This window comes from Monodelphis domestica, chromosome 6 (assembly GCF_027887165.1).
Source record: "Monodelphis domestica isolate mMonDom1 chromosome 6, mMonDom1.pri, whole genome shotgun sequence".
Lineage (NCBI taxonomy): Eukaryota > Metazoa > Chordata > Mammalia > Didelphimorphia > Didelphidae > Monodelphis > Monodelphis domestica.
In genome coordinates, this window is record NC_077232.1 from 305246079 (window position 1) to 305261286 (window position 15208).

Below are 15208 nucleotides of genomic sequence, written 5' to 3' on the forward strand. Positions count from 1 at the left end.
CAAATCTATACTTTGTCCCAATGTATTGGGTTGTTCTTCCCTCTGTGGGTCACTTTCAAAGCATGTAAGAGTTGAGTATTCCCTATCCCCAACCTCTTTATCTTTCCAGTGTATTGATGTTCTTCCTGTCCTACCATGAGCTTCTTTGTGCCATATAAATTTATCCCCTTTTGTTTCTTTTCCCATTTCTTTTAGTATTAACCTATTTTTTAGCTCAAGTTATATATATATATATATATATATATAATATATATGTATATATATATACTTGTATATATATATTTGCATACATATTTCTATATATCTTATTATGTCTTGTCATTTCATCCTATAGAGTTTGTCACTGTTCCCTCTAAGTGTATTTCTTCTAGCTGCCCAGTTGAAAATAACAATTTTTAAGAGTTATCAATGACCTCTTTTCTTATAGGAAAAAATATGGAATGCTTCACTAATTTGTATATCATCCTTGTGCAAGGGCCATGCTAATCTTCTCTGTCTCATTTCAATTTTAGTATATGTGCTGCCAAAGTAAGCACTCCATTATAGTCTTTTGAATTTTCATTTTCGTTTGGTCTATCCTACTTTTTATGGCTTCTAGCTGTTTCTCCAATTGGGAGTTTTTGTCCTTTAAACTGTCATTTTCTTTTTTGAACTAGTTCCCACTTTTCTTGCCAGAATGCTTCCATCTTTTTAATAAGCTCCTATTTAAATTCTTCTAGAGCTTGTGGACAATTTCCACTTTTTTAGAAGGTTTTGGTGTATTTATTTGTATTTCTTCATCTACTTTCTCTGTAGCCTGGGTTTTTCCTCTTTAAAAATTATTCAGGGTCAACCCCTTCTTCTTGTTTTGTGTGTGTGTGTGTGTGTGTGTGTGTGTGTGTGTGTGTGTGTGTGTTGGGAAGTTGTTTTTTTCTGGGCACTGTTTGCCCTCACTGTGGTGGTTTTTCCTTCCCTTTACAGTCAGAAATCTGAGTGAAATGGACAGGCTCCCTGTGTATGGAGCTAAGGAGCAAGGATTTTGCTTGAGGCAAACTCTCAAATCTCTGCAGCTTTTGCTATTTGCTGACCTTCTCTGTGCTGTCTTTCCAGGAGAACCCAAGATTTTTGATCTTCAACCTGCTGGGCTTTCAGGTCTAGCAGCTCAGGGGTAGGTCTTTGGTGGTCTTAGTCAGTTGCCAAGGAGCTAGATGTGCCACTCACTCACTCTAGTAGTGCCCCTCACTCACTCACTGATTCTAGTGCATGCTGGCTCTGACTCTGGCTCTGTAAGGGGGAGGGTAGATCAGCTCACTTTTTGGAAGAAGCTTTTTCACCCCCTTATAGTGTGGAAATGCCCAAATCCCATGTACCTTCAATGCTGCTCCCTACTGTAGAATCCCCTTTGTTTATATGAATTTGTTTTTTTTTTTTTTGTCTTTTGAGGTAGTCTATATTGTCATGTGCTGAGGAGAGGAAGAGTTCTCCATCGAGACTGCTGCCAAGTTTACCTGGAAGTCCCCTAGTCAGTATCATAGATAGGATATGATTCCAGATGTTTCCTCACATCAAATCCATTTGATTATTCCAATTTTAGCATAATGGTGCATTATATCTGTTAGCTCACTTGATCTTCATAACAACAATCTGAGGAGGGTAATATTATTTTTCCTAGTTTATAGATGAGGAAAAGGAGGCAGAGAAATGGTAAATAAGTTGACCAGGGTCACATAGCTTGTAAGTATCTGAGACAGGATTCAAATTCATGTCTTTCTTACTCCAAACCCAAAACTTTGTTTACTTAGAAAACTTTTTAACTTTGTTATTACTTGTTTTAATTCTGGGAAAGTAACTTTATTGCATTGCATTCTAGTATGCACAACTATAAAAGTAGGGCATTGAATTAAAAAGTCTTCTAAGATGCATCTCACTTCTAAATTCAATCATTTCATGAATATGTGCCTGAATTTTTATAACTATGAAAAGGAAAAACTTAGATGGTAGAAATGGAAAATCATTTTTAAGATCCTTTAAAGTTGTTTTAATCCCTTATACTCTTGTTTCATTCATTCAAAAATCATTACAGCTATAATCTGTCAAGGCCTTTTACTAAATAAAAGCAGACATGATTAGAAAATGTGACCTTCCTTCAAAGTAGCCTACATGTTAGCTGTAAAAGCTATCAGTGAAACTGGTGAAAAATTAATTGAGAAGAAATAACTAAAACTGAGAAAAAAATCAAAGTCATCAGAAGAAGATGTTATAGGAAAATAAATTTCACCAAAAATCCTCAAGCCCTCTCAAAATAATCCCACACACATTCTACCAATTTAAGATTATAGCCTGAGTTATTATCAAAGACCATTTCTAGAAAACAATTGTCTCTTTGGGCCTCCTCCAGGACTCCTCACTATCTCCAAAACAGAGATAATGTTTTAAATTGTCAGAGTTTTACATATACGTTTGAGCTCTCATCCTAGGTTTCTCGACCAACAGACCAAGATACACAAATCAAAGGACAAAATTTTAAATTGGGACAAAATATCAAAGCAAATCATAAGGAGGAATCCCAATTTACAGAAGGAAATGCAATCTCTCAGAGTTTCCTACATCACTAACTAAAGAGGGGTAATGTGCCTGGGATGAATAGAATGCTAGAGCTATATGCTAGTTATATCATGCCTCCTATTTGTATTTATCTTTTTCAAATAGATTTGGAATTTTAATTGAACAAAAATTAAATTTAAAAATAAATTATATTGATGCCTTTATGTTTTTTTTTCAAGTATCACAGTCTATCTCTTTCTGAATATAGAACACTTTTAAATTGCTGCTTTTATCAGATTAAAAATATTTTACTCTTATACGAATATTTTATCTTAGAAGTGTTTGTGTTCATGAAAGGTGTCATGTGTGAGATTGTGAACCAAGTTCAAAATTTTCTGGTGTATTTTTTAACTAACAACAATAACAAAACTCTTGAATTTAAAACAAGGTGTACCAACACTTTGCCAGTTCTCTGGTTTTCTAGTGGGTATTGAAACCAAATAAGAGTACTACTATGCCATCTAGTGGTTTTAATCATCTAATAGTACCCAAAAGAAGATTTCCATTTTTATCCCTAATTTTATAATTGAAATTAATTCTGATATTTAGTTACAAATATACATTTTCTCCAGTACTATAGAGGATGAACATATTGCTATTTGTAGTCTTCTTTTTGTTGCTGTTCATTAATGTCCAGCTCTTCATGTTCCCATTTGGGGCTTTCTTAGCATGGGTACTAGAGTGGTTTGCAATTTCCTTCTTTAACTCATTTTACAGATGAGGAAACTGAGGCAAACCTGGCTAAATGATTTGCCCTTGGTCACATAGGTAATACATGTCTGAGATCAGATTTTCATTCAGGAAGATAAGTCTTCCTGACTTCAGTTCAGCACTCTTTCCCCTGCATCACCTAGCAAACATTTATTTTAAGAATGAAGAATCTCATAGAAAAAGGGGAATGATAGAACATAGTACTTCACCCCTCAGGACTGATTTTAATGGTTCATAGGATCACAGACCTATGGCTGGGAGCATCTTCAGAGGTCATTTAATGTGGTCTTCTCTTTTTTCAGATGAGGAACCCAAGGCTCATAGCAGCTGTCTATAAACATGTATTTAGTGTTCACTTTGTGCAAAGTCTTCTGCTAAAGCAATTCCCATTTCTATAATGTTTTATGGTTTGCCAAGTGATATATATTTATATGTGTGTGAGTACATGTGTATACATAAATATATATGAGTTAGTATATATAAATATATGTTTATGCATCTATGTATGCATTCAAGTATATAATAGGAATTACTCTGTCCTCTGTTATCTGAAAACTAAGCAATACATTTCACTCCTTCTTCAGGATCTCCTGTTATCCTAGGGAGAATGAGAGGGGTTTGGGGGGTACCTAGTTTCTTCCATTTACTCAAACACCCACTGACTATGTCTCCCCAATTTTAGGGATCCTATTATTACAAGTCTAGTTAACCACTTACCAGTCAGATAAGCTTTTAGGAAGGAATATTTACTTCAAAGCAATAGCAAGAACAAACACGACATCATTATCCTCAATACCTAGGAGGGAATAATCTCTCTCCTCTGCCCCCATAGTCTCCAGGTAGGGAAGGAATATTAGATTCATACTTTAGATCCTGTTCCTATATAGCATTTGCCCCATCAAGTTTCCAGTCCAAAGCCCTACCTGTGGTAAGGCTATGTCCTGGGACCTGGCTTCTCAAGGATACTTTGTGGGCCTGCAGCAACATCTGGCTTGGAATCCTTTCTCCAAGATGCCATAACTTCAGCTCCTAGGTCTGGGGATCCCAACTCCACACCCAGAACTTAAAAGGACAAAGAAAAAAGATCAGAACCCAAGAGTATTTCTCAGGGCCTAAGGGGAAGAAATTTTCCCCACCTCCTTGAATTAATATACAGTGTTCTGTTATGGAGGAATGAGATATTTACCCCTAGATCACTCTGGAAAGAGAGAAAGTCTCTGTCTACTAGTTTTAAAGACCCAGGTAATACTGGATATATAGCCAATGTCAAAAAGCTACTTCCACTCATGTGGTAGGAATTTAAATGAATATACATTCCTTTAAGCAGCACATGTTATATTCACAAAGACTGACCATGCACTAGGGCATAAAAACATTGTAAACAAATGAAGAAAAGTGGTAATAATAAATGCAACTTTTTCAGATAATAGTGCAATAAAAATTAGTATGGGTATCTGGAGAGGAAATTTAAAATTAATTGTAAATTAAATACTCTTATTCTCCAAAACTGATTGTTTAAAGAACAAGTCATAGCAACAATTACTGATTTCATTAAAGAGAATGATAATGAGGAAACAACATATCAAAATTTATGAGATACAGTGTAAAGATTGAGGTACAGGGGATATGGAAGTGTTGTAAAAAGAACTGAAGGAAATGAAGGGTTCGAGGGAATATGGAGGTACCACCTGGACTGAGAGATGATCTTTGTAATTCCCTCTCACTCAACCCACAAGAGAGGTACCCCTGGGTAAAGTTAGGTTAAGGATGACAGGACCAGTGTCTTTGACTGAACTTCTGGGGAATATAGGATTTTACTTCTTCAAGCCTTGACTGATATTTGAAACCCCAGAAGTCAGCCTTGTCTGTCAGGTAGACTGTCACTGTTGGTTTTAGGTGTTTAGCCAAGGCTAATGGCTAGCTTAGCTCACCACCCTCTTTTCCTTTGTTCTTCCTTCAATTTGAATCTGACTGTGAGTTTCTATTTTCAAAGTGGTTTAATAATTCTATTAATAAAAGAAAGGGGATAGGATTGTTGAAATGGGAGACTCTAGAAGTTTTTCTTTGCTTTTTCTTGAGTTGAGTCATTTGGTTCAACTTTAGCTTATCTATCTTCTTCTTAGCTAATCACTGTCTCTATCCTAACTAAATAAATGACAAGTGTTCTTCTTGGGAAGGTCAAGGGATGGGAAGGATCTTCAGGATGGCCCCCTGAAGTTAAGAGATCAGCCCCTTTCAGCAGCTGTTGTTGTTTGGTTCTTCCTATAACGGATGCTTTGAACCATATAAGAATCTTCTCTCTTCTTCTGGGTAAGGGGAATGGAGGCAAGGCTTTTACACAGGGTGGGATCTAGAACTCCAGGTCCTTGCTCCTCACTCAACTGAGTTCAGAGGGCAAAGACTATTACTTTTTAGCAGTTTCTTCCACAATTCTCTTCTCTCACTCCAATTGTCACTCTGCCTCCCATCACATACCAAAATGATGTTTGCTCAATCTCAGTGGGTAGAAATGCAAAAGCTTGATTCTCAGTTTTACTTTCCACAACAGCAAAAGCAGTACTCAGGGAAAAATTTATATCCCTGAGTGCACATATTAACAAAAAAAGAGAAAGAGGAGATTAAGGAGCTGGGCATACAACTAAAAAAAGAAACTAGAAAAAGAACAAAAACCCTCAGATAAAGACCAAATTAGATATCCTAAAAATTAAAGGAGAAATTAATAAAAATTGAGAGTAAAAATTATTGAACAATAAATAAGACTAGGAGCTGGTATAAAAATAAGATATATAAAGTATTGGTTAAATCTAATAAAAGAGAACAGAGAATCAATTAACAGTATCATGAATAAAAAGGGTGACCTCACCTCTAATGAATAGGAAATTAAGGCAATTATTAAGAGCTATTTAACTCAATTATATGACAATAAATATAACAAACTAGGTGAAGTGGGTGAATATTTACAAAAGTATGAATTGCCTAGATTAAAAGAAGAGAAAATAGAATACTTAAATAATCTGATATCAGAAAAAGAAATTAAACAAGCCATCAAGGAACTCCCTAAGAAAAAATTCCCAGGGAGAGTCAGATTCACAAGTGAATTCTATCAAACATTTAAACATCAATCAATCCCAATAATCTACAAACTATTTGAAAAAATAGGTAAAGAAGGAATCTTACCAAATTCTTTTTATGATACAAACATGGTACTGATTCCCAAGCCAAAAATACCAAAAACAGAAAAGGAAAACTATAGGCCAATATCCTTAATGAATATAGGTGCAAAAATATTAAATAAAATACTAACCAAAAGGCTATAGCAAATTATCAAAAGCATTATTCACTATTACCAGGTGGGATTTATACCAGGAATGCAAGGATTGCCTAATATTAGGAAAACCATCAACATAATTAACTATATCAACAATCAAACCAGCAGAAAGCACATGATTTTCTCAAAAGAAACAGAAAAGGCTGTTGACAAAATACAACACCCATTCCTTTCAAAACAATAGAAAACATAGTAATCAAAAAGCCTTTCCTCAAAATAATAAACAATGTATTTAAAATCATCAGCAAGTATCATCTGCAATGGGGATAAGTTAGATGCCTTCCTTATCAGATCAGGTGTGAAGCAGGAATGTCCATTATCACCACTACTATTTAATATTTTAATAGAAAGGTTAGCAGTAGCAATTAGAGAAGAAAAATAAATTGAAGGGATCAAAATAGTCAATGAGGAAACTAAACTATCACTGTTTGCAAATGACATTATGTTATACCTAGAGAATCCAAGAAAACCAACTAAAAAGCTAGTAGAAATAATTAATAACTTTAGAAAAGTTGCAGGGTAAAAAATAATACCACATAAATCATCAGGATTCCTATATATTTCTAACAAAACCCAGCAGTGAAAGATAGAAAGAGAAACTCCATTTAAAATCACTACAGACAGTATAAAATACCTGGGAATATACTTATCAAAACAAATTCAGGAATTATATGAACATAACTACAAAGCACTTCACACAAATAAAACTAGATCAAAATGATTGGAAAAACAACAATTGCTCATGGGTATGATGAGCTAATATAGTAAAAATGACAATCCAACCTAAATTAATTTATTTATTCAGTACTATATCTGTCAAATTACCAAAAACCTTTTTTTAATTAGAAAAAAATTATAAGAAAATTCATTTGGAAGTACAAAAGATCCAGAATATCAAGGAAGAGAATAAAAAAAGTGAAGAAGATGGGACTAGCAGATCATAAACTGGACTATAACAGGAGTCATCAAAATACATGGTACTGACTTAGAGATAGAAGGGTAGATCAATGGAATTGACTTGAAGTAAATGACAATAGCAAGCTACTGTTTGACAAACCCAAAGAATCCAGTTTTGGGGACAAGAACTGGGTAATTGACAATAAATGCTTGGAAAGCAGTATGGGAGAAATTAGGTTTAGATCAACATTTTACATCCTATACCAAGATTAATTCAGAATGAATAAATGACATAAATATGAAGAGGGATATCATAAACAAATTAGGTGAACGTAGAATGATATACCTGTCAGTTCTATGGGAAAGGAAGGAATTTAAGACCAAGGAGGAGAGAGAATATAACAAAATGTAAAATGAATAATTTTGATTATATTAAGTTAAAAACTTTCAGTACAAACAAAAACAACACAAACAAAATTAGAAGGGAAGATTGGGGAAAATATTTATATATTTTTAATTTTTAAATTAATTTAGTCAATTTAGAACATTATTCCTTGGTTACAGGAATCATATTATTCCCTTCCCTCCCCTCACCCACCTTTCCTGTAGCTGACAAACAATTTCACTGGGTATTACAAGTGTCCTTCATCAAAACCTATTTCCATTTTGTTGGTGTTTGCATTAGGATCTTCATTTAGAGTCTACATCCCCAACCATATCCCCTTGACCCATTTAATCAAGCAGTTGTTTTCCTTCTTTGTTTCTACTCCCACAGTTTTTCCTCTGAATGTGGATAGTGTTCTTTCTCATAGATCCTTCCACTTTGTTCAGGATCACTGCATTGCCACTAATGGAGAAGTCCATTACATTTAATTGTACCACAGTGTATTATTGGTCTCTGTGTACAATGTTCTCCTGATTCTGCTCCTTTTGCTCTGCATCAATTCCTGGAGATCATTCCAGTACCCATGGAGTTCCTCCAGTTTACTATTCCTTTGAGCACAATACTATTCCATCACCAACATATACCACAATTTGTTCAGCCATTCCCCAATTGAAGGGTATCCCCTCATTTTTTAATGTTTTGCCACCACAAAGAGCTCAGCTATGAATATTTTTGTATGAGCTTTTTTTCCATTATTATCTCTTTGGGGTACAAAACCAGCAGTGATATGGCTGGATCAAAGGGCAGACAGTCTTTTAGTGCCCTTTGGGCATAGTTCCAAATTGCCCACCAGAATGGTTGGATCAATTCACAACTCCCCCAGTAATGCATTAATGTTCAGACTTTACCACATCCCCTCTAGCATTCATTACTTTGTGTTGTTGTTGTAATGTTAGCAAATCTGCTAGGTGTGAGGTGATACCTCAGAGATGCTTTGATTTGCATCTCTCTAATTATAAGAGATTTAGAACATTTTTTTCATGTGCTTATATTAATAGTTTTAATTTCTTTTTCTAAACATTGCCTACTCATGTCCCTTGCCTATTTATGAATTGGAGAATTGCTTGATTTATTTTGTACAACTGATTGCTTCCTTCTTTTTCTCAGTTGATACACAATAGATTTCCCTCCATCCTCTTACTTTTACCTAATGCATATCTACCTTCCAGATGTGTGTTTCTTGTAGACAGCATATGGTAGGGTTTTGGTTTCTTATCCACTCTGCTATTCGCTCATTCCCTTGCATTTTTGGGTGAGTTAATTCCACTTACATTCAGAGTTATGATTACCAGCTGAGTATTTACCAACATTTTGATTTACACTTCCAGTACTGCCTTTTCTTCTTTCACTATTTTCTTCTACACCAATGTTTTGTTTTTAATCAGTTCCCCTAATTCTAACCCTTATTTTACTTCCCTTGCTACCCCCTTCCCTTCTTATTCCCCTCTTATTTCCTTTATCGTGTTTTTAAACAACCCCCTCCACCCTCTCCTTCCCTTCTACTGCCTCCCTACCCACCAATCCATTTGTTACCTTTCTACTTCCATATAGGGCACAAATCAATTCTCTCCCCCAATGGATTTGATTGTTCTTCCCTCTTTGAGTCAGTTTCAGTGCATGTATGAGTTGAGTACCCAACCTCTTTACCCTTCTAGTGTTTTGATGTTCTCCCCCCTCCAACCATGAGCTTCTTTGTGACATATAAATTTACTCCCTTTTTTTATTTTCCTAATTTCTTTTAGTATTAACCTCTTTTTTTAGCTGTAGTTGTATATATGATCTACATATGCACATATATATATATGTATTTGTGCACACATATATCTATATACATATTTTGCATTTCATCCTATACAGTTTGGCACAATTCCCTTTATGTATAATTCTTCTAGCTTCCCAGGTGGTAATAACAATTTTAAAGAGTTACCAATGACCTCTTTTCTTATAGGGATACATATAATTTTAAGTTATTGGGTCTCTTAAAAATAATATGTTTGGTTTTTTGGTTTGTGTTTTCTTTTTTCCCTCTTTCTTAATTACCTTTTGATGATTCTCTTGAGTTCTTTGCTTAGGCATCAAATTTTCTCTTTAGGGCTAGTCTTTTCTTTAAAAATGCTTGGAATTCTTATTTTTTGTTAAATGACCATACTTTTCCCTGTAAGAATATAATCAGTTTTGCTGGGTAGTTGATTCTTGGTTGTAGACCTAGTTCCCTTGCTTTCCAGAATATCATATTCCACACCTTTAGGTCCTTCAGTGTAGATGCAGCTAGATCCTGTGTTATCCTCACTGTGGTTCCATGGTATCTGAATGACTTCTTCTTAGCATGTTTTGTAATGTAATGTTTTATCCTTGGTCTGATAGTTCTTGAATTTGTCTATAACATTCCTGGGTGTTGTTAGTTGGGGATTAAGTACAGGAGGTGATCTGTGGGTTCTTTTAATCTCTATTTTTCCCTCTTATTCTAGAATATAGGGGCATTTTTCTTGTGTAATTTCCTGTATTATGGCTTTTTCTTTTATCATGGTCTTCTGGTAGACCAATGATTCTTAAGTTGTCTCTCCTTTAATAATTTTCTAAATCTTCTGTTTTATGAATTAGACATTTCATATTTTCTTCAATTTTTTTCATTCTTTTAATTTTATTTTATAGTGTCCTGCTGCCTTGTGAAGTTGCTTATTCTGGTTTTTAAAGACTGAATTTTATCCCTGGATTTTTGGTCATCCTTCTCCTTCTGGTCTGATTTTCTTTGGAGGTCATCTTTCATCTCCTTTGCCTCATTTTGAAGCTGATTAATTTTGGCTTTCAAGACACTGTTTTCTGTTTCCAGATGACTTATGTTGCTTTTTAAGTTCTTTTACAAGTTGTATTCAGCCTCTCTTAATTATGTTTTGAATTTTGTTTTGAGTTCTTCCAAAGCCTGTATCCAATTCACTGGGTGTTCTGTTTTTTTGTGTTTTTTTTGGCTTGGTTTTCCCTCATCCTTCTCTGTTATATTTGCTCTTTGTTCATTGCCTATATAGAAGCTATTGATTGTAATTTATTTTTTCTTTTTCTGATGTTTGCTCATATGTACCCATTCTTTACTCCCTATAGTTGCCTGTGCTCTTGCTCCTCTCATTTTTTTTGTTGGATCTGTGGTTTGGGGCTTTTCTGTCAGCCTTTACCCTTGGAGCTTAGTCACCAAAATGTTTAGCACAATATGTGGGGGAGGGGTTGATGGAGCTTGAGCTTCCCTGCCCTCTGAAGGTTTTGATGGAATTAAGTCCAGCTGGGTTGATTCGGATGTGCTCTGAGGCCAAAACCTCTGGTGTATGGGGGGGGAATATGAATTGTCTCCACTGCTGCAACTAGGCTGCCCGCTCTGTGCTCTGTGCTTCTTCTCCTGCTGCTTCCCCACCACCTTTGTTCAACCCTCTGAGCCTAGCACAGCTTTGCCCACAAGGTACACCCTCCTATAGGTCCCCGCTACAGCTGGAGGATTAGTGTACTAGGTGCAGGAGGGGCCTGAGACCTTCCTTCTTCTTTCCCATTAACCCTAGTCTTCTAAAATTCAGGCTTTTGTGGGTTGTATCTTTTAAATTGAGTCCAGCAGTAGGGTTTTTTGGCTCTGTCTTGTTGTTAGGTTTTATTTTCAGTCCCCTAGGAACATTTAATTTGTAATTAGTAAGGAAGGGTTTTCAGAGGTCTGAATGTACACTACCTCTATGACACCATCTTGACTCCAACTCGGGAAAATATTTTTATATCAAAAACCTCTTATAATGGTATAATCTCTTAAATTTATAAGGATTATGTCAATTGTACAAAAAATAAAGCCATTACTAATTTGACAAATCGTAAAGGGACACGAATAGGCCCTTTTCAGAATAAGAAATCAAAACTATCAATAAGCACATGAGAAAGTGTTCTAAATCTCTCATAATTAGAGAAATGCAAATGAAAATAATACTGAGGTACCACCTCACACCTAGCAAATTGGCCAATATTACTGTAAATGAAAATAATAAATGTTGGAAGGGTTGTGGCAAAATCAGGACACTAATGTATTGCTGGTGGATTTGTGAATTCATCCAGCCATTCTGTGATGGGACCAGCTCAACAAATTAAACAATTCTGGAAGGCAATTTGGAATTATGTGCAAAGGTCTTTAAAAGAATACATACCATTTGATGCAGAAATACCACTACTAAGTTTGTATTCCAAAGACATAATAAAGGAAAAATATTTGTACAAAAAATAGTCATAACTGTACTCTTTGTCATGGCAAAAAAATTTGAAAATAAGGAGTTGTCCCTCAATTAGGGAATGGCTGAACAAATTGAGGTATATCATGGTGATGGAGTTCTATTGTGTTGTAAGGAAGATTATCTGGAGATTCTCTATATGAACTATCAGAATCTCAGTGAACTGATACAGAGTGAAATGAGCAGAACCAGGAGAATATTGCACACAGAAAGTAAAACATTGTGGAGCAATCCAATATAAAAGACTTTGCTACTAGTGGCAATGCAACAAGCCAGAATACTTCTGAAGGACTTCTGAGAAAGAATGCTTATCCACATTGAGAGAAAGATATATGGGAATAGAAATGCAAAAGTAAAACAAATGACATCACTTATCATATGTATATATGGGTATGTGATTTGGCATTTAGGCTTTAGAAAATTGTTCAATCACAAAAATGAATAATATGGAAATTGGTTATCGAGTGATAACATTTGTACAACTGAGTGGAATTTCTTGTTGGCTCTGGGAAGGGGGATGGAAGAGGGAAGGGAAAGAATATAAATCATGTAAACATGGAAAAATATTTGAAAATAAAAATTAAATTAATAATGCTTTTAAAAAGACTAAAAAAAAGTTCTTCACAAATTGAGTCCTGTCTTTCCAGACTCGTTGTAGATTAGGATAGATTCTTCATGCTCTATGTTCAATTAAAGTATTCTTTAGTAATCTCTTTACTGAATGGTATGTCTCTTGTTTTTCCAAAGATGGTTCTCCATCCCAGGATTGTGTTCCCTCATTACCAATAGATCTTATAATCCCTCATTTCCTTTAAGGTTCAACTCAAGTGCCATTTTTAAAACAAATCTCATGCTCATCTACCTGCCAATATCCTTTACATACTGACCTTTAAAAATTATTTCATACTTGAACATTTTCCATTTTCTTATTTGTACAAATGTGTGTCCTCCTTTAATTCCTCCAATAAAATATATGCAGGAACTCTCATTCATCTCTGTATCCACAATGTCAAACACAGAGTAGATAATTTCTAAATTTGTTGGCAAATGAATGAATGAATGTTTTGGAAAACTTGGATTTGAACCCTTGTTTTATTATGTATTACTCATGTGGTCTGCCCAAATCATGTGATCACTAGGCCTCGGTTTATTTACATGTAAAATGAAGATGATGAATTCAACAATCTCTATGGTACCTCCTTGATCTAAAACCTGTGAAGTTCTAGAAAAAACTTATGACCCTCCTTAAATAATTTACTACTTTAACTGCCAATGAAACCTTTCCCAAAAGGATATTTTTCTCTGCTAAAAAAAAAAAGGAATTGATTCCAGTTTTTTTAGTATTTCCAGGAAACTTTCACAACCTTTTGAAAGAAGAAGAAAACCTTTAGAATTTTCCATCATAAAAACAGATATTATTGACAAGGATCAGAGGTTAGGAAGGCATATGACTCTGTGTCTACCCTGGAAACCAGGAAAGCACAGAAGCTATTGGAAAGATAAATCTTATTCTTCCTGAAACAAAATTGTCCCTAGCCATTTATCTTCAAAGGAAATAAAACTGACTATCTTGTAGTCTTTGAATCTTTCCTGGGAGAAATGATCTCTCTCATGACAATCTTTATTTTAATTTGAGTCCTAGTATCAGTACCTAATAACAAAATAGCATTACTGAGACAGGATCTGGGTTCATATCCCAACTTTGTTATTCAAGACTGAGGTGACCATGAGTCAATTTCTTACCTTCTCTAAGACTGAGTTTCCTCATTTTCAAAATGAATGGGCTGAAATGTATGGCTTCCAAAGCCCTTGACAACTCTGTAATTATTATAAAAACAAAAAATTTAAAACAGTAATTAGAGGTCTTGACTGGCTTGGGGTATAAAAGAGAGCCCAACTATACATACCTTAAACTTCAGAGTCAGAACTGTGGAGGAGAGATTTTAGTTTCCATATTTAATCCTCTTTTTGCAAATCACAAGGCAGAGTAACGTGGGTTAATGGACCAATTTCTTGAGAAATTCTGTTTCATAAAATATCCTATCATATTTCTTCCTGAAGCATTTATAAAGCACCCACTATGTGCATAGCACAATTAGATATTAGGAATTTAAATGAGAAAGGGTCTCACAGGGTTTACAACTATTGAGAAGTAGATAAGTAGCGTTATGGTGAAAACAAATTAAATTGATAATCTCATACCATAGTATAATGATTTAATGATGGCATTATTGCTGTCACTTTCAAAAATAATCATGTCATTCTTTCTTTCTTCTGCTATTTGACTATCGTCTGTGATCTTCCATAAATCTTCTAAAGAGTAGTAGTCCAAGGTGCTGTCCCCTCCAGGTCTCCTGATGTTTTGTGGGCTTATAGTCTGGGTCCATAGTATCAAAGGAAAATGAGATCACATGTTTAGGGCTGTAAGGGGTCCTAGAGAACATCAAGTCCACTCCTATCCCACACTCTGACAGGTCTTTAGCAGATGAGGAAACTTAAGTCAAAGAAAGGCCAAGTGACTTCCCAGAGTCACCCAACTAGGTCAATTAGGTCACCAATTAGACCATCTGAGACCTGGTTTGTATTCAAGTTTGCATCTATTAATCCTAATTCTTACTACACTAATTTTCTTCCTTCCCTCTCACTACCTACATTATACACAGTGCACAGACCTTTTGTGGCAAAGATTTTGTTGATGTGACCCTTGTATCCCCACAGTTTTTCACATAATAGGTAATTAGCAAATATTTGCTGAATCCAGTTTGTTGAATTTTTTGCTATGACTCTGTCATGAGATATTTTAAAATGCTTCTTACATGTGATTTTCAGTTGAGATGCTGTAATCAGGAACATTACAGAGCTTCCTCCACAAGATCTATTGTCACTTAGAGTTCAAAATATTCACATGAACACATAAACTCACAGAAGGCAGCTAGGTGGTACAGGGAATGTAGCCCCAGACCTGTAGTCAAAAGGACCTGACTTAAAATATGACCT

General features: G+C 35.1%; 1 non-coding gene across 1 annotated transcript; it reads right to left on the reverse strand.

Moving 5' to 3' along the window:
- Positions 1-429: 429 nt before the first annotated feature.
- LOC130455313 (U6 spliceosomal RNA) lies at positions 430-536 on the reverse strand. Its single transcript, XR_008913227.1, has one exon. It is a non-coding gene; the product is annotated as a U6 spliceosomal RNA (small nuclear RNA).
- Between the last annotated feature and the right edge of the window lie 14672 nt (positions 537-15208).